General features: G+C 41.8%; 1 protein-coding gene across 2 annotated transcripts in view; it reads right to left on the reverse strand.

Moving 5' to 3' along the window:
* DENND4C (DENN domain containing 4C) overlaps positions 1-24,016 on the reverse strand; it is a 107,540-nt gene extending 83,524 nt beyond the window's left edge. The window contains exon 1 of one of the 2 annotated variants that reach the window (XM_045022263.1): positions 23,909-24,016. The gene's annotated coding sequence lies outside the window, so the exon portion shown is untranslated. Of the gene's footprint in view, positions 1-23,859 lie in introns of both variants that reach the window. The other variant, XM_045022264.1, reaches the window with a different exon arrangement.
* Between the last annotated feature and the right edge of the window lie 3,275 nt (positions 24,017-27,291).

Consider the following 27,291-nt stretch of genomic DNA (forward strand, 5'->3'; position numbering starts at 1 on the left):
CATTCTTTTTTTATCCCAATTATACTTTTGGCCTTCACAGCATCCCCTGGCAATGAGTTCTACAAGTTGACCCCTGTACTGTATGAAGCAGTACTTCTTTATGCTAGTTTTAAACCTGCTATCTATTAAATTTAATTGGGTGACCCTTGGTTCTTGTTTTATGTAAAGGGGTAAATAACGTTTCCTTATTTCACTTTCTCGACACCACTCATGCTTTATAGACCTCTATCATATCCCCCCGTCCCTGCTGTCATCTCTTTTTTTAAGCTGAACAATCTCAGTCTTTACATGCTCCCCTAATATGGGGCCTGTTTCATATGCCTAATTGTTTTTGTTGCCCTTCTCTGTATTTTTTCTAATTCTAATACATCGTTTTTGAGAAGGGGCAATCAGAACTGGATGCAGTATTCAAGATATGGGTGTACCATGGATTTATATAGTGGCAGTATGATATTTTCTGTCTTATCTATCCATCCCTTTCCTAATGGTGCCTAACATTCTATTACTTTTTTTGATTTCCATGCCACGTTGAATGGATATTTTCAGATAACTATCCACAATCACTCCAAGATCTCTGAGTGGTAACAGCTCAATTAGACACCATAATTTTGCATGTATAATTGGGATTATGTTTTGCAATGTGTATTACTTGAAATTAAATGTTGATAAATGCCATCTGCCATTTCGTTGCCCAGACAACCAGTTTTGTGTGATTCCTTTGCAAGTCTTCACAGTCAGCTTTGGACTTCACTATCTTGAGTAACTTTATATTGTCTGCAAACTTTGCCACCTCACAGTTGGGGATGTTGAAATGCCTGTCGTTATCCTGGGGGACCCATCCTACCCCTGGATGCCATGGCTCATGAAGCCATACACAGGCAGCCTGGACAGTAGTCAGGAGCTGTTCAACTACAGGCTGAGCAAGTGCAGAATGGTGGTAGAATGTGCATTTGGCCGTTTAAAGGCGCGCTGGCACACATTACTGACTTGCTCAGACCTCAGCCAAACCAATGTCCCCATTGTTATTGCTGCTTGCTGTGTGCTCCACAATCTCTGTGAGAGTAAGGGGAGACCTTTATGGGGGGGGGTGGGAGGCTGAGGCAAATCACCTGGCCGCTGATTACGCACAGCCAAACACCAGGGCGATTAGAAGAGCATACCAGGAAGCGGTGTGCATTAGAGAAGCTTTGAAAACCAGTTTCATCACTGGTCAGGGTACAGTGTGACTGTTGTGTTTGTTTCTCCTTGATGACCCCCACCCCCTTGATTGACTCATTCCCTGTAAGCCACCCACCCCCCTTCGATCACAGCTTGCTTTCTATGGAAATAAAGTCACTCTCTTAAAAATCATGTATTCTTTATTACTTAATTATAAAAAGAGGGAGAGAACTGACAAGGTAGCCCGGGTGGGGTTTGGGAGGAGAATAGTAGGGAAGGAAAAGACCACTAAAAACATTTCATAATAATGAGAGCCTTTTGGTTGGGCTGTCCACTGGGGTGGAGTGGGCGGGTGCACGGAGCCTATCCCCACGAGTTCTTATTCGTCTGGCGGGTGAGGAGGCTAAGGAACATGCTGAGGGGGGAGGGTGGTTATACAGGGGCTGCAGCAGCACTCTGTGATCCTGCTGCCATTCCTGAAGCTCCACCATACGCCGGAGCACGTCAGTTTGATCACGCAGCAGCCCCAGAGTTACATCCCGCCACCGCTGATCTTCCTGCTGCCACCTCTCATCTCGAGCGTCCCTCCTGTCTTCACGGTCACTGGCATCTTTCCTGTACTTTGCTACCACGTCCTTCCACTCATTCAGATGAGCTCTTTCATTGCGGGTCACTTCCATGATTTCCGAAAACATTTCTTCTCGGGTCTTTTTTCCCCGCCGTCTTATCTGAGATAGCCTTTGGGACGGAGTAGGGAGGCTTGAAAAATTTGCACCTGCGTGAGGGGGGGGGGAAGAGAGAGAAGTATTTAAAAAGATACATTTTAGAGAACAACGGTCAAACTCTTTCACGGTGAACAACACTATTCACCTTACATAGCACATGTGTCTTCACTACAAGGTCACATTTTGCATCTTAATATTGAGTGCCTGCAGCTTTGGTGTTACCGTTGAGTGCTGCTTCCTTCCTGTTAACGTGCAGCAGCAGAAACCACCCCGTGGCTGGCATCATGGGAGATCACTGCTAAACACCTCCCTTTCCCCCTCCCCCCAACCGCGTGGCTGGTAGCAGGAAAGATCCCTGCTAGCCAAATGTGGAAAAGCTCAGTGCCAATCGCGCCCTCCCCTTTCCCCCCCGCTTGGCTACCTGCAGGGAAGGATTTATTTTAAGTCACAGGCAAACAGCCCAGTAAGAATGGCCATCTCTGTCCCCTTATTTAAATTCCTGAATTTCAACCAGGTTACCATGAACGATATCACTCTCCTGAGTATAACCCAGCGAGATAAAGAACGGATGTTGCTTGAATGCCAGCAATCACCGGGACCATATGCAGCTAGGCTTTGTCATGCAATGATTCCAGATTACTTGCTACATGCATGGCGTGGTCAAGTGTCCTACCATGGAGGACGGAATAAAGCAGCGCTGCCCAGAAACCTTCTGCAAAGGCTTTTGGAGTACCTCCAGGAGAGCTTCATGGAGATGTCCCTGGAGGATTTCCGCTCCATCCCAGACATGTTAACAGACTTTTCCAGTAACTGTACTGGCCGTGAATGCATCCCAAGTCCTCAGGGCAAATTAATCATTAAAAAACGCTTGTTTTAAACCATGTCTTATATTTACAAGGTACACTCACCAGAGGTCCCTTCCATGGCTTCATTGTCTGGGATAGTTGCTTGGGAGGGTAATTCCATCACGGTGAGAAAAAGCTCCTGGCTGTTGGGGAGAACGGAGTGCTGTGTGCTCTCTACAAGCTTGTCCTCCTCTTCCTCCTCATCTTCCCCGTCCGCAGAATCCTCAGCCACGGCTGCGATTACCACCCCCACCTCGGAATCCACGGACAGGGGTGGGGTACTGGTGGCAGACCCCCTAGAATTGCATGCAGCTCAGCATAGAAGCGGCATGTTTTTGGCCCTGCCCCAGACTTTCCATTTGCTTCTTTGGTTTTCTGGTAGGCTTGTCTGAGCTCCTTAACTTTCACACGGCACTGTACTGAGTCCCTGGTGTGGCCTCTCTGCATCATGGCCTTGGAAATTTTTTCAAATGTTTTTTCATTTCGTCTTTTGGAACAGAGTTCTGTTAGCACGGAATCCTCTCCCCATACAGCGATCAGGTCCAGAACCTTCCGCGCAGTCCATGCTGGGGCTCTTTTTCGATTCTCAGGAGACTGCATTGTTACCTGTTTTGATGAGCTCTGCGTGGTCACCTGTGCTGGTGAGCGCTCCACGCTGGCCAAACAGGAAATGAAATTCAAAAGTTTGCGGGGCTTTTCCTGTCTACCTGGCCAGTGCATCCGAGTTCAGATGGCTTTCCAGAGCGGTCACAATGGTGCACTGTGGGATAGCTCCCGGAGGCCAATACCGTCGAATTGCAGCCACACTAACCCTAATCCGACATGGCAATATCAATTTGAGCGCTACTCCCCTCGCCGGGGAGGAGTACATATATCGGTTTTAAGAGCCCTTTGTATCGATATAAAGGGCTTCATTGTGTGGATGGGTGCAGCGTAAAATCAGTTTAATGCTGCTAAATTCAGTATAAACGCGTAGTGTAGACCAGGCCTAAGTATAAAAACAAGGCTGTCAAAGTATGGCAGTGTAGTGGAAGATAAATGCACAAATATACGTGTGTGTATGTACTGTTAATGTACAGTTCATGAAATAAACCACTGCATTAAACTGCTTTCACTTTCAGTTCTTTTCTCTATTTATTGTTTTTTCTGCTGTCCTGCAGACCATCAATATTAACCCAGAAAGCTATAAAGTAAATGTTTTGCAGTGGTTTTTCACAGTTTTAATTTTGGTAATAGACACAGATGAATTCACAGGAAATTATAAACAAAATAAAAACTGAAAATGAAGGGCCTTGCATCCCAGCCATTTTAAAGTCATAATGAATTATAAGGCCACAAAGGACCTCTCTGATCATCTAGTCCAGGGGTGGGCAAACTATGGCCCACAGGCCGGATCCGGCCCGTCCAACAGGGCTGCCGACAGGCTGGGTATGGGCCAATGCAGGTTCTTACCGGTACTGAGTACTGGCCAGTACCAGCTCACTTTCACCCCTGCCCAGTGTTGAAGAATTCCCGTTCGGAGGGAAGATACCCATTGGAGATAAGATCTGAATTTAAGATATAAAAATTGTGTTCAGTTATTGGTAGGGACCAGTTAGCTCTAAAGTTTACTTTATACCATTGTCTTGAAAGAAAGTCTAGCCAACTGAACTGTGTTTCCTTGTATATGCAAACAATTACTAACCAGAACTACCACAGAAGGCTTGAGCCTACAAAATTCTCATATTAGTAAAAAGTTATACATGTGCATTAGTCCCATTGAACTAAAGACTAGAACTGTTCATGTAATATTTGTTCTGCAGCTATGTTGCCTAACCCAGATACAGTTACAAGCATTTCAGTTCCAAACTGGGGACATGAGTCCACTCAAATTTCCTCATCCTTCATTTAAAAAAAAAAAAATCATCATTCTGAGGTAGATTCTCTTAAGAAGTTGTCACTGTGCTAGCTGCAACACATGGTAAAGGAAGACTTCCTAGAGAACTTAAACAGATTTCCAAAATGCAGAGCTAATACACTAGTAGCTATAGTGCTCTGGGCAGGTGCCTAGATTTTGAGACCAACATTCCCTTTTGTATGTATGTGTACTACCAAAAGTATCTCTAGCCCAGTTTAACTGAATTCTGAGTTCAACTCAGGAAACATTTACTTTACAGTATTCTATAAAAAGAAGGTAAGTTGCATTTTTAATTTCTCAATCAAGATATACTAAAAAACTTAAATATACCTATCAAAAGCTTAAATACATGAAAAAGCTTCATATTTTAAAAGGGACTTGGTCAAGATTAGTATGCTAAAAACCTGAATCTCCTTCCCAAAAAGTTTTCCATCTGTTTTTATTTTCTAATAATCTGGTAACTGGGGGCGGGGGGCTGGGAAAGAGATGGTGCATGATATTCCTAGAGAAACCAGCGTACATACTGATACAATACAGATGTGGCATGTGTTTCTATTTACTGCAGGCATAGCAATTAGCTCTTCTAAATCACTCTTCTTGCTGTTATGTCAAGTGGCTGAACATGGAAATTACACTAAATGCTCTGTCAGTCAATCTATGTCAAACTGGTTTTGGTCCTCTTACTTTGGTCCTTCTATTAGTGGGAAAAAAATCACACACCTTCCAACGAGCAATTGGCAGTGAGGTAGCAATTATCTCAGTGTTACAGAACTATTTCAGTCAGGCACCATATAAGAGAATATTCTGTATAATTTCTTTTCCTAAAAATGTATCTACATTTTTCCCCTTACCAGGAGCTTTTTTCTCCCTCTTCCCCTTTTGTTATTAGAAGGGGTCTTTTTGCAAAGGGGCTTTTCACCCACATCTCTCATTTTATTTCTATCATTGGGATAATAGTGAATGATGAAGACCTAGTTATAGTCTAATAAACCACTACATTTTCTATGACAGCTTGCCTGATCATATAGGATAAATCTAGCAACAGATGGAATACATTAATGGATGACATATTAAAGTAAACTTGCCAAACAGTGTTAGAGGAAGAAGGGAGTGGGAAAGGAAAATAAAGGAAATCTTATGGTAAACAAAACAGCATTACTCAGGCAACAAAGGTTTTATGTCTTTAAAGCAATACAGTGATAATCTGTGTGTATAAAGGTTGGTCTACACATGGAGTTATTCAGGAATGGCTATTCCCGAGTAACTCCATGTGTAGACGGGCCCTTAGTGTAAGACTTGCTCACTTCAATCCTTAGTAAGCAGTGTTTATTCACCTGTTGCAATCTCCATGCCGAAAAACAAGAGTCAGATTATGTCACTGCATGTGTGTCAAGAGTACAGTTTTGTTCAATTTATTCTTGCCAAAAGCCTTAACCCAGCAATTTATCCATAACTGGAGGTTCTACCCACAAGGACCGAGTTGCAAGACCCAAGTCTCTCTAAAAATAAATAGAAAACATTACATGTCACTTTCAAATAATTCTGACAAGACCAGCTACATCAATGTTAGGAACTTCGGGGGGGGGGGGGGGGGGGGGGGGGGGGGGGGGGGGGGGGGGAACCACACACACAAAAAACCCTCCACCCTTGTTTAAGTTTTATTCTCATATTTGGGGAGGGGGAAGGGAAGAGAGGGAAATCAGGCTACAAAGAGTTTTCACTAAAATTGGGAAAAATATGTATTATTTATAAAACTCTCTATAAAAAGGAAAAAAATAAATCAAAGATCGGTTATTGGCGCTGCATTACATAGTCAGATTTGACAAAAAATTCTGTGATATACATATATACTTCTTAGACCTTCTAAAAATTTAAACAAAAGCCTATTTATTCAGGCACAGAGAGATGAACCAGAATAATTTGATCCAGATGTTGTAGTGTGCATCAATTCATCCACTTTTAAACTGATTTCTCAATGATAATAGATAAGGGGAAAAAATCACAAGCATTCACACACAATGAAAAGTTAGGAATTGTCAGACCAGTGGTCCATCAAGACCAGTATCCTCCTGTCTCCAACACTGACGCTTCAGAGGAAGGTGTAAAGTGCCCAAAAGAAGGAGAAACTTTGATGCAATCTTGTTTACTTATGAAACACAGTATTCCATTTCCCTGAACACAGTAAGAATCAAAACAGCAGAAGATAATTTCTTTGCTTACTACTCCAAGCCTCTTTCCAGACAGCACTCTACCCAAAATCTCTCTCAGCTTTTTTCTCAAGATCAAGTTACAAGCTCTCTCTCCAGGGCTTCCCTGCTGCCTTCTGATTGTTTCTGTGGCATTTCTGTTGCTTCTCTATTTGACTCTCACCCCACTCCATCAAACAATACCCAGGCCCCAAGAAGACCCTTCCTCCCACATAGCTCAGATTCCTGACCGGCCTTCCATGTGGTCTATGTTTTGGGTGATGACTCCTATTGTTTCAGCTATCTATTTCATAAAGAGGCTTAACTTGGTTTTACATTTATCCCAAATGAAGGATGACCATTATATCCACCAGCTTCAACAAGGTTTCACTCAGCCCCCAAACAACAGTATTCCTTAAGGTATTGTTGTATCCCTGACAACTGTATTGTATAAGTCAGCTATACAAAACTAAAAATGACTGAAAAAAATGAGAATTTCCATTCAACATGTGTGCTTATCTACTTCAGTATTCACAATGTATCAGACAAGTGATGAACTGTTATAAAAAACAAAAGTTAAGCAAAACTTGCATTACTCAGTCTATGGAAGAATTTCAAGATAACAAAAAATTTGCAGACAGGATTAACGCTGCCCTTTATAGGTATCTCCCACATGATCAGTCAGCCCTGAGTTAAGTCTAGCCAACTCTTTTTAAATCAATTAAATTGGTTTTGGATACTGAGCACTTTTGAAAACATGGCCCTCCAGGGCATGCGTGGGGGGTGCAAGTAGGGGCATAGCCCCCCCCCCCCAAATCAGTGAGGACACAGAACTCCTCTGGGGCCAGGTCAGGAGATGATCACTCCACTGGCCCTTGGGCTGTAGCACGGGAGGGTCAGGACGGAGGAGAGCCAACTTCACTGACTGCAGCAGGAAGAGCCAGCTCCTCTGTCTCTGGGCCAGAGTGGGAGAGGAAAGATCCTCCAGCCCTGAGGCAGTGGAGGGGGGAGATCCAGCTCCTCCAGCTGCTGGGGGTAGCCAGGTCCGCCAGGGCCACAGGGGGACGGAGAGAGCAATAGTAAGCTCCGCTGGCACTGGGGAGAGGCAGCTCCTCCGGCTGTGGGGGGCACAGGAAGTGCCCCTTCAGAAGTGGCCAAATTTGTATACCAGTGCACACCCCTGATGGCCCTAACCTCATACTGTATGCCACAGTTTTTCTGAGTAACATAATAAACAAAACTGAGCACTGTGAGCCCTAGATTGACATGCAAAGAGGGAGTGTGCTTGTCAACTGAATTGGCTTAACAAGATTGAAAAGCCCATCAAGCTACAGGTTGATATGTCGGAAGCAGTGGGCAGTGTTGCCAACCCATGATTTTTTTTCCCCATGAGTCTCACTTATTTTCCTTAAAGCCTCAACTCCTTGAGCCAAGTGGATGTGTGATGATTTCAGCCTTCATTCCTAAAGAAAAAGTAAGTCACTCGTCCTTGGGGCTGTGGAGAAAGCTCCAAAATGTGACCCCAGTACACCCTAAAGGCTCAAAAAGCAGAAGGCAAATAAAAGGACCAAATTTCATTGTATCCTTTACTTTTTTGTTTAACAGAAACTGACATTGCTGAGGTGATATACATCCTTAGAAAACATCTGATTTAATAAAAAAGTTTAATTTCAAAGTCAAATACACCAAAAGGACAGGGACAAGAGATTTAGTATTTTTTTAACCCAGGATTATTTTACTTGCTTGCTGGAACTTCAAAACTATAATCTAAGCAGAAATTCCTAATTACAACCAGGCTTTACATACATACATACTTGGAGCATGACTTTTAAACATTACCAATTCACAATTTAAACAAGAGGGAGGAGACAGAGAACTCTGTGTGCGGTCAATTTATTGACCATTGAATTAGGCACCTGTATCAAACGCAAGCAGCTACTCAAAACAGGAGACACAAACAATGTGATGGAATTTGCATGCACCAAGCTGCACATCATGTAACGTAATATTTGCATTGCATGGATCAGAAAACCAACACTTATGTTTACCTTCCTGCAGGTTTAGGGAGAAACATTTATCTTGTTATGTTGAAGAGGTGAAATTCAAGTTCTTGTTCTTGAGTCAAGTATATCTGTGTGTCCAAAGTAAGTACAAGGATTTTTGCCTTTAAGAAATACAGACTCAGTTATGTAGTGTTTAAAAAAAAGAAATCTTAACTGTAAGTAGGTGACCAGAGCAGAGATTTTTTGTGAGTCACTCTGGAAACCTCTGATTCATATTACAAGCATTTCTTGATATGTATCAACTTTCTAAAAGAGAGATCTTGAAGTCAGAGCATCCTTTGAGACAGATTGGAACTAGTTTTTTTTTTTCCATTTTCCAAAAGGATTTGAAACTTAGCCTGAGATAACTGAGAACACATTATTCATTCTGCTGCATGGTAGTAAATGCTACTGTTAAGAGGGTTGTGCCTTCAGCTCCATCCCTACCACCACCATCCCACCACATCCCAGTTTCTAAATGCCCCAAACCTGAAAACATTTTCCTCCCCAGCAGATTATACTCTCAGTACAAAATTAACTGATAAAAAAAAGTGATTAAGACCTTTTCAATCATTTGAGAGAAAAAAAAATCTGTGAAACTGACTTTTTTTTTTAAATATGCATAACGAGGCTGAACTTTACAAATTGAAATATTCCAGGTATCCAAATCCTTACTGGATCCTCTGGGCCAGGTTACAAAAAAATATTACATTACAAAATAGAATTAGGCAGTTGAAACATTGTAAAATTTGTCCTGGGCATGTGTAAAATCACTCAGTTTTGTATTATAGTACTATTTATAGGACTTTAAAATAGTGGCAATGCAATAGCGTTAGTGTTGGTGATGTGGTTTTGTGCTATTTCACCACGGAGTTCCATAAAGGCTTATGTTTTTGACTATGCAATTGTGGAAGCAGACAAAGTCAGAAGAGATTTGAATACTAATTTTTTATCCAAGAAACTAGGAAACAACACTGATGCTTAGAACAAGTCAACAAATTTTGCACTTCCTGCACAGAATGTTTATAACTGTTAAAGCTATTGCTTTATGAGCACTTTAAACTTGCAATACGAGTTAGTGAGTGACTTTTGATCAACAACAATGCGATCAAAAGATGACTTAGATATCCACTGGCCTGAGTTCTTCTCTCAGATACACCCCCCATCCCAATTGACTTAATCAAATGAAAGTGTAAGGGGAAATCAGGGCCGTGAATATGCAATGGGGGAGAAGTTACTAGAGAATATAATGTTATTACATAATCATTCGCTTGAACATTTTAAGTTAAGGTTTCAAGCACACTTCAGGGGTTCTCAAGAACTTTCACAATTTTGATTATATTAACAAAGAGGCAATTGTCAACTGTCAGGGAGAAGGTGGTCCATGATATATGGCCCTTACTTCTTGTAAGTAGGAATTGTTATTCATAAGAGATAGGAAAACAAAAAAAGTTCTGAATAAGGGTGCTGTTCTGTGAGAAACAACTGTATCTTCAGTCAGATTTTCTCCAAGATTGCTGGAATATCCAGTTACTGTTGCTTGTATTAGTGCATCACTCATCAGCATTTATGCCATTATATAATTTATATGATTCAACTAACAGCTTTGAGATGGAAGCTCTTACAGCAGTGTTTGAGCACATGTCTATGGATCATGAGTCTGGACCACAGAAGCACTGCTATGCAAATGGTTTGTCACAGTGACAAAGCATCTGTCAGTCTTCAAAAAGCAACACATGCTGATACTTGTAACCAGGTCCAAGAGGCCAAGGATTTTAGAGGCTTTATTGACCCTCCATTCCACCCAAATAAAAAGCTGGGAAAGGAACAAAACTCTCCCAAACACCTATCCTCAGCACCCTACACAGCTGTTTTCTGTCTGTTTTTACCATCAGGTAAGTTCAGACAAGTTGTCCAATCACATCAAAATTAGAGAGATAGCAACTGCAAGACAACAAAACCAAATTATAAAGTGACCTGCTCAGATTCCAGGAGCACCTGGAAGCAGTAAGGGGAGATTTAGTACCAGTAAGTCTGAAGTCTCCTAGCCAAGGAGAGAAAAAGGTGGGGAGGGAAGGAGGTCATGGCCAAACAGCTGTACCCCATTATTTAAATAACAGTTTCATCTTGTCTCATTAATGCCACCCTAAGATTACTTTTTCATCTAACCAAACATTATGGCTACTGCAAGGATTGGGAAGAAAGTAGTCCACAAGAGGATCGTTATAATAAGAAGCACTTGCTGCTCTACTGGTGATCTTTTGAAAGGTTAGCAGATGCCCTGCTCATTATATTATGTAATAAGTCAGATAGCTACATTTTTTAAAGATGAGGATTCCTTGCTGTTACTAAAATCTCTATTGATGAAAGTCAAATATAGTGGCCTTAAATGAAAATAAAGCAGGGAATAAAAAGTCGTCAAGAGTCAAATGACTCCGATGGTTCAGAGGTGCACCACACTCACAAGCTGGAATCCCCAGGCACTTGCACAAGGACTAAATTAGGAAAAAAAGATGTAATGATCTTCCAATCCACCCATGAGAGATGCCACTCCCAGTAGACTGTGCATATGTCCAAGATATGGATAATCCTTCTTCTGGCATTCTTCACCCAGCAGTGAAAGTTAATTGTTGACACTTAAGTTATCCTTGTTAAGTTTCAATGTTAATACCCACTGACATTGATAGGAGTAGTTCACACATCTAAGTGTTTTTATTTCAGGCTGTCTGCAGTGTTGGGCTTTTTATACATGAATATTTAGTTTGTGGCAAGCTAGGGGAACCTACTCCACACTAGCCTGCCATTCTCTAATGCCCACGTGCACCTGCACAGTTAGTTAGTGCACCCTGATCTTGTCCTGTTTCACAGAGGACTAGAGCAAAGGACATTAATATGCTGTGAGAGCACAACATGCTCATATGGGGGTAGGGTGACACCCAGCTTGCCATGAACTAACTGTTCCTGTAGACAAGCCTCAAGTTATTTTGCACCTAATAACTAATTGTAAGGGTAAGCTGCAATGGGGCAAGTCACCGTTTACACTGGTGAAGCACAACTACCATAGGTGTTTAAATTGGTGCATCTATACCAATTTAAAAAAATAAAGTTTACAGACAAGACCTCAGGCTGATGTCACTGTGCCAGTTTACACACAAGTCTCATCTTCACTAGAAAGTTTGTGTTTAAAAACTGTGTTTAAACAATTGAGTTTGGTGGCATGATGCTGATCTTGACAAGTAGTGTTCTGCATCTTGTCACAACTCAGTTGTTTTTCAAAAGTCCTGTTTAAATATAATTAAGCTTCCTAGCAAAGACAAGCCCTTTGAAATATAAACTAAGGCTATCTTCACAAACATAAGAGCAGAGACTTCAGAAAAAGTGCACCACAAAAAGGCAGCCTCTAGAATTAAATACCAGCTCACTAGGCCACTGCTATTGGCCCAATTTAAAGAAAGGAATGGGAGATAAGAAAGCTGGAAATAATGGCTCAACAGCAGCAGACATGGAAGAGCTACATTCTACTCCAATTTAGATCAGTTTTTAGTCAAAAGAAAGTCACAGCAAAAGAGCATATACACCAGCCCTGAGTTGATTAAAGTTCCTACTGGCAAAACAAAAGTGAACCAATGAAGTTTTAATCAATCCACCTAATTTATGATATTTTCAAAAGAAAGCCTATTACTGAGAGAGAAAAATATTCCATAAAAAGTCAAGAATCTGAATGTGTAGGTGCAAAACAGGACAGGAAGCAGCAATATCACACAAACTCATTCATGAAAAGCTTTACAAATGACAAGTTCTGCTGATATTTTATCCTGGAGTCAGACTGACACTCCAGAATGTTAAAACATGATTTAAGTCTGTAGTGGGAGGGACCAATTTTGTTAGACAAGAGGGCCATCATATCCCACAGCAAGCCTGATTGATGGCTTATCTTTCCCTCTCATTTAAACACATGCAATGAAAAGCTTGGGCATCTCATTTTTTTACTAAATAAGAGGGTCCCACAGCCAAACATTCCATTCTCCCCCTTCAGAGTTTTGCAAAATCTTTGAAGAGAATTTAAATATATATTGTTTGACTTCAGACATCAAATCTCATTTCCCTCCTAAATTTTTGTCCCTACTGGGCAACACATTTCCTGTAGAAGGACTTGTTAAACATCTCAAATATATTTTGTCACAGAAATGAGTACTAAAATTCATAATTTGCTGGTTTCCAGCCACTTTGTGTGCATGCACATGTGTAATATAGTACATGAAACTATTACGATTTTTTTAATAATGCTATACATTACTATGTGCAAGAATCAATTTTTTTAAAAAGACAAACCCCATGATACAAAGAAAACAGTACGCAAAGGCAATAAAACACTTATGGAAGCATTTGTTTCTCTAACTATTTTCCTCTGAAACAATTCATAAGTAATGAAAGCCACCTAAGAGAAGCTCCAGCTTGCTATTATTGTGTATGTCAAAAGGTCTTATCAGGCACCAGATGGCAAGTAAAGAAAAATGTGGCACACTCTGTTTCCACTATAACATTACTTAACACCTAAAATATCCATATTATACAAGTTAGCTACATTGCTGGAATCTTCAAAGTGAAATATGAATCATTTAACAGGAAACTTGATTACAGTTTGACTTTCCAGGATCAAAAGTACAGATTACTTTAAATAGCACAAGATACATAAACTAAGATCAACTCGCTTCCATCCTTCCCATGCTTTTCCCAAAGTCAAAAGCAAGTGTTTAGGACAAGTTATGTTTAATGAAACAAGTACACAGACACAGAAAGACTATTTTAACTACACGCTCTTCTATTTATAAAGCAGCCCTCCTACAAGTTGCATGTCCGCTGGAATGGTGGCTGAATGTTTAGCATATCAGACATATAAATACCTTGAAATGCCAGCTACAAAAGTGCCATGCACACACCTGTTCTTATTTACCATGTCACCTGAAAGTGAGAAGTGGGCTGCACTATCTCCAGTAAATGTAAACAATTGGCTAAACAAGAAGTAGGACTGAGTGGACTTGTAGGCTCTAAAATTTTACATTGTTTTGTTTTTGAGTGCAGTTACGTAACAAACAAAACAAATCTACATTTGTAAATTGCACTTTCCCGATAAAGAGACTGCATTACAGTACTTGTATGAAGTGAATTGAAAAATACTATTTCTTTTATCATTTTTACAGTGCAAATATTTGTAATAAAAAACAAAAGAGTGCTATAACTTTGTTGTAATAGAAATCAATATACTTGAAAAGGTAGAAAAACATCCACAAATATTTATAAACAAACAACAATAGAATATCAATTGAAATTTAACAGTGCGATTAAAACTGCGATTGTTTGGGCTTAATTTTTTTCATTGTTTGACAGCCCTATTTTTTTTAAAGTCTCTCTCCAATAGCAAGCAAACTTTTCTATTAACCTGTCGATTTAATAACTCAAAATTTAAGTTGTGTAAAAAATGACAAAAGAAACCAAAAGCTTTTTAGAAACTTTACACCAATAGAACCATTTTCCCTGGTACAAAATGCCCTTAAAACATTTGTTTTTAATCTATGCACACACTTTTCTGGAGTATTTGAAACTTAAATATTGTATGACTGGACCTGAAAGTGAAATTGACTATGATATTAATTTCATTTTCATTGTCCAAGTTGACAGCAATACAAAGAGTGAATTGGATTTTAAGTTTCCAATTTTAGTACTCTAATGTACATTTTCACAGATCAGTGTTAATCAAAATAATTAAGAGCAATAGCTTCTTTTCTTACTGAAAACTTTTAAAATTAATAGGTGTTTGCGTTTCTTTAGTGTTCTTACCATGCATTTTGTATATAATTAGTGTTTAATGTACGAACCTTCATTGTAAGTTAAAGGAAATGCCAACACAAACATTTCCTTCCTCTGAACAGGTCTACATGGAGCTCACAAGATCAGCAGCTGCTGGCACTTTGCCCAACCTAGAGGGTCCCATCATTTCTAACATTAATGGAAATACACCCATGGAAACATTGGTGAAGAGACAATGGCCAAAAATAAAAGACCCCCACGTTTTCATTTTGAGCACAGGAAGTTAACCCCCAGATTAACCATAGTGATGCCTCCATAATATGCAAAAGCAGTCCTTTTTCACCTGGAAAGAAGATCTTGGGGGTTTAATCACATGGCTTAGGTCCTAGATAATCTAGAAGCCTCCTTTCTCTTCAGATCTTATCCCAGAAGCAGAAGGGAGCTAAAGCATTCAAGTAGATAGTTGCCAAATATGACCATAAAGATGGGAATAAGGTTTTCCCAATGGAGGACCTCAAATCCAGAATCTGTCTCCCTCTCTGGTCAAACAGAACTAGAGAGTCAGCAATATGCCCAAAAAGTCAAGACTCACCTATTTACACAGAGTTTTGCTATATTTTATAACTCATGTTGTAGTACAATGGATGAACTAAATAGCTACAGCCATCTAAAAACACTCAAAGCATACTGCTGAAGTTAATGTTTTCCCACGGGCAGGCTACATTGCCTGATATTGCTAGTTCCCATCTGATAAAAGACAATGAGTGCACCAAGTGGAAAATGGTTGGTTCTAGATTATTAAAAAAAAATTATAAAAGCAAATACTGAGACTAAGTCTATATTATATGCCAGCAAAGCAGTCCTAGCATGGATGCACCTTATACTGGCAAAGCTGTGTTGTTGCCAATACCGGGGGTCCCTGGTATAGGTCTTCCCCTTATCCATTGTTTCAGATATCCATCACTCATCAATAGGGGAACATGTTCCGATTCACGTTGGTCCCGATCCGCATATCGGTCATTGGCACTTACAGTACTGTACTCGCTTCACCTTTTGTGTTTCTTTTCTGTAGGTGCTTACTACCCGCTGGCAGCCAGTGCCCCCCCCCCCCAGCACCTCCCGTTCACAGGGCCGCCAATCAACTCTTCTCCCTCCCTCCCAGTCCCTCTTGCCTGCCATGATCAGCTGTTCAGCGGTATTCAAGAGGTGCAAGGGGGGAGAGGGAGGAGCAGGGACAGGATATGCTCGGAGGCGGGAAGAGGCAGGGCGGCCATGAGTATGTACAGCTTATTCCAAGCTGCCACCATCACCGCCAAGGAAAACAAGCTATACAAGCAGAAGTGCAGCTTTGCTGGTATAACTGCAGCTATGCTAGGGGCTTTTGCCAGCACAGCTATGTCAGTCACCATTCATATCTCACCATACCCCCCACTGACATAGCCATACTGCTAGAAGTCCATAGCATACACCTGACTATGAAACATTAGTTAATACAATTCAAACAAATACAGTAGCGGACTGAAAATATTCAACCTCACTCAAAAGAAGAGCCATCATGCTGTATTAAAAAAAAAATCCATACGATAAAACCTGAAACCATGTGTTACGCCACCATTCCTAGACGTGGACTGTTTTAGGCATGTTTTGAGAGTTCTGAATATGGCTGATCCATGACCAAAACCACTCCCCTTTTAAATACATGTGCTCATATTTGGTTGCTAAATATGAAATATTTTACAATCAGACAGCATAAGAAGTTCAAATATAGCCTTTTTGATATTGCTAGCATTCTAATTTAGCTGTTGTCAAGTTTATGTAGGATAAAGTGAGAATTTTAATAGCTTTTTTTGAAGGGGTAGGGAAGGAAGGGAAGAGATTTTTAAAGGCATAATTAGACACCTAATTCTCAGAAAAGCCCCTCCCCAGAGATTTGTGCATCACCAGTTTATTTAGCTAGAAGAAAACATAACTTGAAGCACAGATGACTTGCGATTAGGCTTCACAGTGTTTCTAATCAATTTTGTTAGACAATTGAGGGGGTATAGACAACGTTTTTGCTTGAGACCACCAAGAACTGTGGCACTATCATGCATCTCATGGGATGGCAGAGAAAGAACAAGCTCTGTCTGAGAAGTCATGTGACTTAAGTAGCCTTATCTGGAAGAGCTTCTGGTTTTTAAAATGAAAACTGGAAGGAATGTAGTGACAAGCCAGTGACTCATCATAACACCCAAAATATGTCCTGTAAAAGACTTAAGTTGTTTTACAAAAAGATGGTCTAATGTGAAAGTTAAAGAGTGGGAAAGCAATGAGAGTTTGAAATGACAGTACATGACTTGCATTTCCTCAAAAACATTTAATAAATCACATTTCTTACAATTAAGATGTGTGGAAGATCTAGTAATTCTTGGATTTCATTGGGTACTACACTCTGGTTACTTCAGCAACCAAGCATGCTGTTTCTAAGGCCTGGTCTACACTTAAGTTTTACTGGCATAAATGGGAGTGGGATGGGGAAAAGTCACCCCTGACATATGCCTATGCTGGCAAAAGCCCCATTGTAGATGCAATTATACTGGCAAAAGAAATAATTTTGCTAGTATCTAGTTTAATTTGTTCAGGGACTTGGTATAAGTTATATACCAGCAAAACTGTATCTACACCAGAAGGGTATGCTGGTATAGCTATACTAGCAAACCCTACAGCAGTGTACCATATTTAAACACAGACAAAATTTTCAAGAGTGGATGCCTAAAATGTTCTGAAGAGCTGAACCAACAGCTCCCCACTGAGGTCACTGGGGAGCTTTCGCATGTCCAGCACTTCTAAAAATCTGGCCACTCACTGAAGAGCCTAATTTTAGGCATACACTTGTAAAAGTAATCTCCACCAGGAGCTGTACAAATGAAATGGACACCCAGTTCCTCCGCATGCAGAGAACAAGATGAATGAACATGTTAAACAGTAAAGAAGCTCACTTTTTTGGCCCCAGCACATCTGCTACTCATAAGCAAGGGCTTTGGTAATAGCCAAATTCATTATTGCTCTTAAAATTTTCAATCCTTTTATTATGTTTTTAAACTATAAAACTATCATTACATTACAGATGTGGCTCGTTGTAGGTAAAGATGAAGGGCTGAGTTCTTAAAATTGCTTACTGAGAGCAACACCTTTTGTGTTGGTATCCTCCATTTCCCGCCTTCTGAATTCTAAGATCCACGTTTTATTTGTAGGCATTTGGGGAAATGTTCAAACCCTGCAAGGATTAAGAGCCACAAGAAAAAGCATGGAATGCGCAATGGCCTATCCTTTTTCTCAAGCTATCAGCATCCTTGATAGGATTTCTACTAGCAGAACACAGCATTTCTTTACAACATACTTTCAGGAACAGTACTCAAGAGATAGTGTGCACCTTCATAAATCCAATTCACTAGAGGTTTATTAAAGTACATCCATGTTTCCACATTATCTAGAACAGGGACAACACAGCAGCCTTCTGCCATCTAGAATTCATCTGAACACCAAAAGCTTCACATGTTTTACCACAGGTCATCACTTACAACACATTAGGAATAGGAAATTCAAGTTGCCAAGACACTGGAAAAGGTACAGACATGACTTACTTCCCATTCTGATCAAGCTACTGTCACTTCAACTAACCCTCAGTGGATCTGCCATTTGTAGAGCCTGTCCTGTTTCCGGTTCTGCAGTAGTCCTGACTGATGTATACAGAAAGGCACAAATCTATTCCCTTCGATGTAGTCACAAATTACCTTTGATTTCAAGAATTTCACATTTCAAGAAAGAGCGAACACATTTACTCTTTAAATGTTAATCCTAGTTAGCCTTACAGCAGCCTACAAATTATTGCAGGTCTCTCCTCCACCTACCCCCACAACTTAAATAATTGAACATTCTCCATTTTATCCACAAAATTCCCTGATCCAAGGAAATACTTGCAGCCTCCCCCTACACAAAATATATAACCTGTTGATTTATAAATTACTACACTACTTATTCCAACAGCAGAAAATTGGTTTACACATGATACAACAAACTAAGGGGGGGAAATCTTAATGGCCAGAAGTCTGGCACAGGTACAAGTATCTAATTTCCTGCACATTGAATAATAAGGGAGGCTGCTGAGTTGCCAGTCAGAGGGATGGGTGATCAGAAAGGCTAAGAGAAAGAAAAAAAAAAGCAGAGAAACAGAATGCCCATGAAAGATGGTGCCACTGGGGAAATGCACTAATTATAGATGTCAGCCACACAAATAATGCCTTAAAAAGAAAGGTGTGGGGCCAGGGAAAATTGCAGTGCTGAGGCTTGGTCTACATTTAAAATTTAGGTTAACAGGAGTGTGAACAAACCACACCACTGACTGACAAAAATACGTTGACCTAACTCTAGTGTTAAGACACAGCTATATCAACAGAAGAATGCTTTTGTCAACGTACCTACAGTTGGTCAGGGAGGTACTGTTCCTACACCAACGGAAGACCCCGTCCATCAGTGTAGGCTATAGCTACACCATGCAGTTATGCCAGCGTAGCTTCATACAGTCAGGTAGTTGTTAGTTTTGCCAGAAAGGCTAGCAACCCAAATAGACAGTTACAAAACTGAAATTAATTCACTGCTGCAACATACAGTTTGATTTTCGGAGGGAGATAACTTCTAGCATTTTGTTACAGCCTGGTAACTGTAAACTCAGTTGCAGTTGCCAAGGCCAAGCAGCTTACTTTGCAAGTCAATCCCTGATTTACACTATTTTTAAAACTTCTGGATAAAAAAAAAGTGTCCATTTGGTTAATGTGTGAAATACATAAACCAGTTTATTACATTTTGGGGGTTAAAAGGGAAGAAGCACAGTTTTTAAAAAAAGTGTGGTGAATTGACAGGAACAGCTCAAATCAAAATTAGCAGGCTTGAATTATTACAACAGTGAATGTGGATTGTTTAAATGATGTGCAGGCCAAGTTTAGACAAGATACTGTAACTCATGTTGCTGTTGCACACTGTATCAGCTATACCTTGAGCTTGCTATTCTAAAATCAAGATTATCCCAGACTCAAATTTTGAAAATCCCTTTCAAATTAGCCACATGATACACAATGATCAAAATCTCTCTCATTCAGAATATATAGCAGAAACTCAGCCAGGGGCTGATACAGCCCAAATTAGGGGCATTCTTAAGGAGATTCTGTTTTGTTCTCCAGAATATCGGCTTTCATTTTTAAGAGAACAAAGTCTCTAGCTTTTATGGCTGCAAAGAAAGTGTAAGACTGTGAACCAGATACAACTGATGCCTTCATAAGAATCTGCAGAAGGCCTGGATTGGAACAATAGCTCTGAAGGGTGTGAACTGCCCGTTCATTTCATTAAGGTGTTAAATCCAATGCCTACGGATGATAATTTAATTATTGTTGGCCATTTCATTTCCTCATGTAAGAAGCGAGAGGGGAAAGTTACTGACCTGCACAGTTTTGGTGCCAGACACGGATGGAATTTAAGACATACAGCCATTTCCCTCACCCCACAAAATAAAGGAGCTAAGCCCAAGCAGCCTAGCAGAGCACACTGGCATACTGAAGCACTACAGAGGGGGAGCATAGCAGATCTTAAGGAGTCCATTGAGCACACACACATTCTGAACATCTGCACAATCAACGATAAGCAACATTGCATTTGGCAACTCACATGGGTGGAGCTTGGAAGAGTACCACCACCTAATCCCCTTACCCTATCTATCTCCCCATATCCATCCCTTGACTAAAGGCTCTTACTTTTCCAGGAAAAACAATCTCTTGTTGTTCAAGGCTTTGCAAGAGCTAGAAAGTGCTAGGCTGAAGTTCCCAGCAATGAAAGACTGCCATCTTTAGGCATGGCAAATCTGAGGGGGTAACTTTTCTGCATCTTTTGGAGACAAAGTTGCTGGGGGAATGAGTAAAATAAACAACTAAATCAATCAGTCAGATCTGACAGAGATGCCAGGATTTAACAGGCTACAACCACCACAATTCACATGATTTCAATGCTTTGACTCTACATACTGACTTGATCATAAAAAGAGACATTGGCTCATTGTGGCAGTACACAGACTGTCTGCTCAAAAATTTTACACATGGACTGAGTGAGGAGAAAGGTGCTCTCTGTGTCCACGGTTACCACTGAAATTATACTCAAATTACACAACAGATCTACAAGTGACAATGCACATGCAGGTTTAACAGATCTTTTAACTGCCATGCCATCTGCCTTTCTAGTTACAGTGCTCTTATTAGCAATACCATTCTTACTGTCCCTTTAGCTCTGCAGTGGAAGAATGTGGGGTTTTCACAAACTTAAACAAGCCCCCCCCCATATTTTATTTTTTTTATTTATTTTTATATATATATACACATACATATACATACATACACACACACTTACTTTTTATATATAAAGGAGCATATGTATATTTTCACATGAACAGACATATGGATGGAGCAAAAGGACTTAATGCAGATAGGACTGAGCAGACCTGCTCTAGTTACTTTGAAACACCAGACACTATTCTCTACTGGCTTAAAGGAGGTCAGGGGAAAAAATCCCAAATTTGTGGACACATTCACAATAAGCACTCAACTTCAACAGCTGGCAGTACAACAGCAGCGTTGTTCTGAATGATCAGATCTAGAGGGACATTATAGATAATACCATTTCAGTATTGGATTTTTTTTTTTTTACTTGAGCTTAGACAGTTTCATTTTTAATTGCCACTCTCAGGTGAACACTGATGGAGGCATTTTTAGTTTACAATAAAGCAAAGACCAAAACAAAAAAAAAGGGCACAAGAGTCAGACACACTAAAAAAAAAAAAAAAACCATGGAAAAATCCTGACACAGTTGTCCAAAACAAAACAAGCAGAACATAAATGTCTTTACACAGTCACAAATGCAATAATATTCCACTAACTTTATTTTAGAGACTAAAACCTCAGCCTGAACACTGGGACCACTAAAGTCTTAGCTGCCTATGGACAATGAAGTTCCAAGCCACTATACAAGATATACCTTCTCTAACAAATTGTTCACATTTCATTTTGCAGATTTTACTAGGCAAAGTTATATTATGTTTTACAAACAAGACTTAAATAATTCCTGCTGGAGTCTTGTGCTGTGTCAGCTCATTCACAGTTATGAAAGGTACATTATATTTTTCATATTCACCAGCACGGTAAAAAAAGCAGTCAGCAAGTTCTTAAAGATTAACAAAAAAGATGTCCTGAACAATATCCAACACTCATGTGTGTGAGGACGTTGTTAAATAGCTTGATGACAGATCAGAATTAAAAAATACAAAACACTCAGCTGTTTGTAATAGTCCTTGAAATTGATTTCAGCTTACTAGCCAACATGTTTTTTCTTGCATCATGTGCTCACATTGGTTTGTTATTTTGAGACTGCTCATGATGTGCTGGGTGGCTGACACCATGCTGTTTTAAAAAAAAATTGCAGCAAAAAAGAAGGGTGGGGAGAAATAAGGATTCTAGATTCATAGGGAAGGGAGAAAATCAGGTAAATAATTTCCAATGCCATCATACTTTCTTTAGAGAACAATTATTTATTTCTTCAAATTAAAAAACAAAAAACAAAAAAACACACCACCACAATTGTAAAGAGATAAAGGTACAAGGGGAAAAAAAAAAAAGTCAGACCTCCAATGACAACTCATTATTAAAGCTGATACTTTTCCTCCCACTAATATATACAAATACAGGCTCACATTTAGCTTTGTAAGGTTGTCATAATAAACCACAATATTTAAGCAAACAACAAAAGCTTACTCTAAAGCTCACAGAAGTCACACGAGATAGAATTAAGGGTTAAAAGATCAGACATTCTGTTTACAAGCTAAAACTTGATGCAGAAGATCTGAAAGTTCAACCACAGGCAGCAGCTTTGATGTATCTCTCTCTAATTATTTCAATCACAATGCAGGTACCTTTATGGAACATGTTTAACTCATACTTAGAGACTATTGAGTGGTAACAGAGCAAGAAATGTAGTAAGAACCATGTTTAACTCATATTTACAGCATATGGGTACAAAGAGAGCAAGAAGTGAAGTAACAGGCAACCATCTAAATTTTCAGTACAATTTTGTTCAACCATTGGACCCTATAGCAGAGTCCAAACACTTACCTTTTATAAGACAGTAGCAACAGACATGATAGGTGCTGTATAGATATATAGGCCTGTCCCTGTTCTCACCAGCAATGTGGCCAGACACCCCAATTTAGCCACCTTATTTAATACCACCCATGTAATACCCCCTTGAGAACTTTGGTCAGGTCTGGGCAGGTAGGAGCTACCACATCACAGGCCCTAGTAGTTACTCCATCCACGGTCGCACCCAACGCCTTTAAAACAGTTCGCCCTTACAGCAGAAACAGAAGGAAGCATTTCCAAGCGATGCTCCAGCCCAGGGGCCAAGGCAATATGGGGGAGTGCTCTATGGCAACAACCACGTTACAGTGCTGAACCGGTAGTTGGGTCAGGCGTCACGGAAGACACCAAGCCCCAGAAGACAGTAACTAGCCAGACTCCGACCGGGACCTTGGCTGCAAAGATCTATTGCAACCTGTTTCGGGGCGGGGGGGGAGAGGAGTCACATGAACGCCCTTCTGGCTAACAGCGCTTCCGCTTCCAGCCAGGGCAGCGCTTATCCTGGGGCCTCGGGTGCTTGGCCAGCAGCGTGCTCTGCCAGGGGGCCGGGCCGGGCCACCTCGGGGCTTCCCTTGCACAGCTGCGCGCAGGAGTCGGCCCCGCGGCGGCGCCTCACCTGTCAGCCCGGCCTCCCGCGAGCATCCCCGGGGCGGGGGCGGGGGCGCCTCCGCCCAGCGAGCCGCAGCTGCCGGCCCCAGGGAGCCCGCACGCTGGGCGGGGGGAGGGGGGCTAACACGAGCCTGGCACCAGCGGGAGCCCGGCAGGAACAGCTGCGGCGGCCGGCCCGGCCGGCGGGGCGCGGCGGGAGGAAGGAGCCGTTCCCCCCGGGCCCGGGCCCCTCCTGCCGGCCGGGAGCGCGGCGCTGCCCCCGGGGCACGGAGCGGGACGGGGGCGGGGGGGGATCTGTCGCGGACCCTGCCCCGCGGCTCGGGCAGGGGGGCGGGATCGAGCCTTCCCCCGCCGCCTGTCAGGACCCCGCTCGCTCGCTCACCTGCCGCCAGCCCCGGCGCAGGGGACCCGCCTCCCCGCCCGGGACTCACCCCTGCAGCCGCTGCGCGCCCGGCCGAGGCCCCCCCCCTGCTCCGCCTGCTGCAGCCTCAGGAGCAGCCAGCCCCGCCGCCGCCGCTGCTTGGGGAGGAAGCGGCCACCATGTTACTTTCACCCCCGCAAGCGGCTGGAGGCGGAGCCCCGACCCGCCCAGGAGGCGGTGGAGGGGGAGCGGGCACACACGGGCTGCGCCGCCGGCCGCTTCACCGCTAGGGGGCGCCGGAGCGCAACGGCTGCCCAGCGCGGCCCAGCCCCGGCGTGCGCAGAGCGCCGCAGCCGCCTGTCAGAGACCCTGGGCGTGGTGCAGACACAGCTTGTGCCGGTATAATACAGGGATGTGAGGGTCTTACCAATGCAGTAGCAAGCCTTGGTGCTACACCAGCTAGGAGGAGTTGTTATTATAGAGGTGTAGCTTATTCCCCTCCCTTGTACAGGAATAAGCTAAATCCATATAAACACATTTATTCCTGTGTCCAGGTGCTCCCATCTGTGTCTGCACATTAACTGTGTGGAGACAAGCCCTCGCTAACATTTCTAACTGCGGTGCTTAAAGTTAGGTACCTAAATAAAAGTGGAGGTGTGGAGGGGACAAAAAAGATGAACATGCAGCCAGGGGTGCTGGAATAATGTGTAGAGGGGGTGCTGAGAGCCATTAAATCAACCTGTAAACCCTGTATATGATGGAAAACCCTGTATATGTGGTGGGTGTAGGAGTACCCTTAGTTCGAGCACCTACGCCTGCAGCGCTGGTACTGACTTGGTAGTTTTACACTTCCTTTGCACTGGTGCAAATGACTGCCCGTGGGAATCAAACCCTGAGTGTTTCAGAAAGCACTTTTGACTCCACATACAGACAGGGAAGCTCTCCAAGCACAGAACTTTTACAAGCCTACAAATATTTATACACCAATGTAATCAGACACACTGCACTCCTCCATTAAGGCATTTATATTTATGCTGACATATATTTATGCTGACATTTTACTTTACCATCAAATACTAAAGAGCTGTGTGTCTTCCAAAGCAGGCACCATTTTCTGCAGTGGAAAAAAACGTAAGTGCTAAACAAATACAAGAGGGCTCATGCATTTCTTCCCTCTGTAAACACAACAGGTCTTTGCACTAATTTTTCAGACAGAAAAAGGAAAGGTATTAAACAGAGACCAAAAAGCACCAATTTCCTTTAATGTTAAAGCTCCCGTTGTTTCCTTTGAGGTAAGCGCTCAGCTTTGTTTTTGTGACCTATAGTGGGTGCACTGCTGAAGATCCATTTACAAATTATTTCACATCAAATCTTTGGCAAAACTATTGAAATTAAAGATTAAGGATTGAGGGCCTGATCCTGTATCCCTTAATCATCTGTGTAGTTTTTAGACCTGATTCTATTACACCAGTATAAATCAGAAGTAATTCCTCTGAAGTCAGTGGTGTTACCCCAGTATAAAGCCACTGAAAATGAGAGGAGATTCCGGCCCATTGCATGTAATGACACAAAATGCACCAGGAAGACTTCTTCAAAGCCTCTTCCATAGCTTCCCCTGTTCATCCTTGGAAGACAGTCAGGGACAAAGTGGGGCCAGCAGGACAACACAGAAGAAATGAATCTGTACTTCTTAGCAACTCCCTTCCATGGAGTTAGTAAGTGGGAATAACTGCTCCTCCTTCTCCCACTTAAAAGGCTGAGTTTCTGAAAATTCTAGAGGGCAACCTCAGGGAGTTTCCTGCCCTCATTCTGCAGATTTCATCATGGGAGATAATGATTTAACCACCAATCGTGTAAAGGCTGCTCGAAAGATAATACCTAAATTATTTACTTTCACCTTCCAGTCAACCCTTGAGTTTTGTTGAGAGCCTATTTAAAAATCTTACGTTATAATCATCCATTCACTTCTCTTTCTGCAAAACAATACGGAGATCTCTATTTAGGGTGGGTTCAGCCAATTGCCAAGAATTCATTACATTAATTTACCACACAATGCTGACAAATCTGCAGCTGCAGGAGGCCCCCAAGCAGGGCATGGGCCCCCCACTACAAGTAAGATGTTTACTACTCATGTTTCAGTGGTACATGGGTGGAGCATGAGATGATTTGTGCTGATTGAGCTCTGTGATGAAAATAGTTTGAGTTCTTGGGGAATCAAGATGCCTTCACTTTACCATGTCCCTGGCAGAGCACTTCAGGTCCCTTTTACCCTCTTGTTTACAGGAAGCATTCATTCACTCATACACAAACACACTAGTTGTGGACATGTTACTGAGAGCTTGTCAACACTACAGGCTATGTTGGTATAACTTATGTCACTCAGGGGTCTGACTAAGCCACCCCCTGAGTGACATAAGTTATATGGACCTAAGCACCAGTGTGGACAGTGCTATGTCAGTGGGCAATCTTCTCCCGCAGTGCGGACATACATATTGCCTCTCGGAGAGGTGGTTTTATTATGCTGATGGGAGAGATATCTCGTGTTGGCATAAAGCATCTTCACCAAACGCGCTAGAGTGGTGTAGTTGCATCAGTGCAGCTGTGGCCTTGTCGTGCTTCTAGTGTAGACTAGCCCTTGAGACTCGCTGGTTTCCCAAACCTGGCATATGGCATTGGAGTTTGGAGCAGAAGGGAGAAGATAAGTGAAGAGAAGACCACACACTGAATCTTGGTCCATGCAGCTGGGTAGTCCCATTCAGTCAAATAGCTGTGTAAGTGTGAAAGAACTAAGCCTGGGTGTTTCATTTGATTGTGCAGCTGGCTATAATTTTACAATACTTAACTTTAGATTTTGTGAGAGAGGATGGAGATAGAAGGTTTACATGCTCCTCATGGTTCTAACCACTGATCACACAGTGCTGAAAGTTAGGTCAATGTTACTCTTAAGCTTTAGTTTAAAGTATAGTATATAGGACTTACATTTGGCATGTAAAAGGTAAAGCTTGTACAAATAAATTTGAAGGGTAAACCATCAATTTGAAAATCAAATTTCTGTCTGAAACTTTTTGGCCAACAATTATTACAAGTAATATATGAGATAACTACAGCTAAAAGAAATTAGTGGGGGGAAATATTTTTCTCTTTTTTTAGTTTGGTTATTGTGTACTTGACAGCATAGTGTAGTAGAGTTTTCATTGTTTTCCTCTGTATTTTCAGTTGGATCCTGATCCACCCCCCTAAATTATGTACAGGAGTATCTTTTGGGGTTACCCATGGCTTAAATTCATCCCGTGTAGAGAGCCAATACAAGGCTTGTCCACCACTTAAATTCCACTGAAGCTCTAAGCGGCCTGCAATACAGGAGCAAATTGTATCCCAGGAGTGAAATCCTAGCCCCATTGAAGTCAGTGGGAGTTTCTGGTGTTGACTTCAATGGGGCCAGAATTTCACCCC

The sequence above is a fragment of the Mauremys mutica genome, chromosome 6 (genome assembly GCF_020497125.1).
Source record: "Mauremys mutica isolate MM-2020 ecotype Southern chromosome 6, ASM2049712v1, whole genome shotgun sequence".
NCBI lineage: Eukaryota > Metazoa > Chordata > Testudines > Geoemydidae > Mauremys > Mauremys mutica.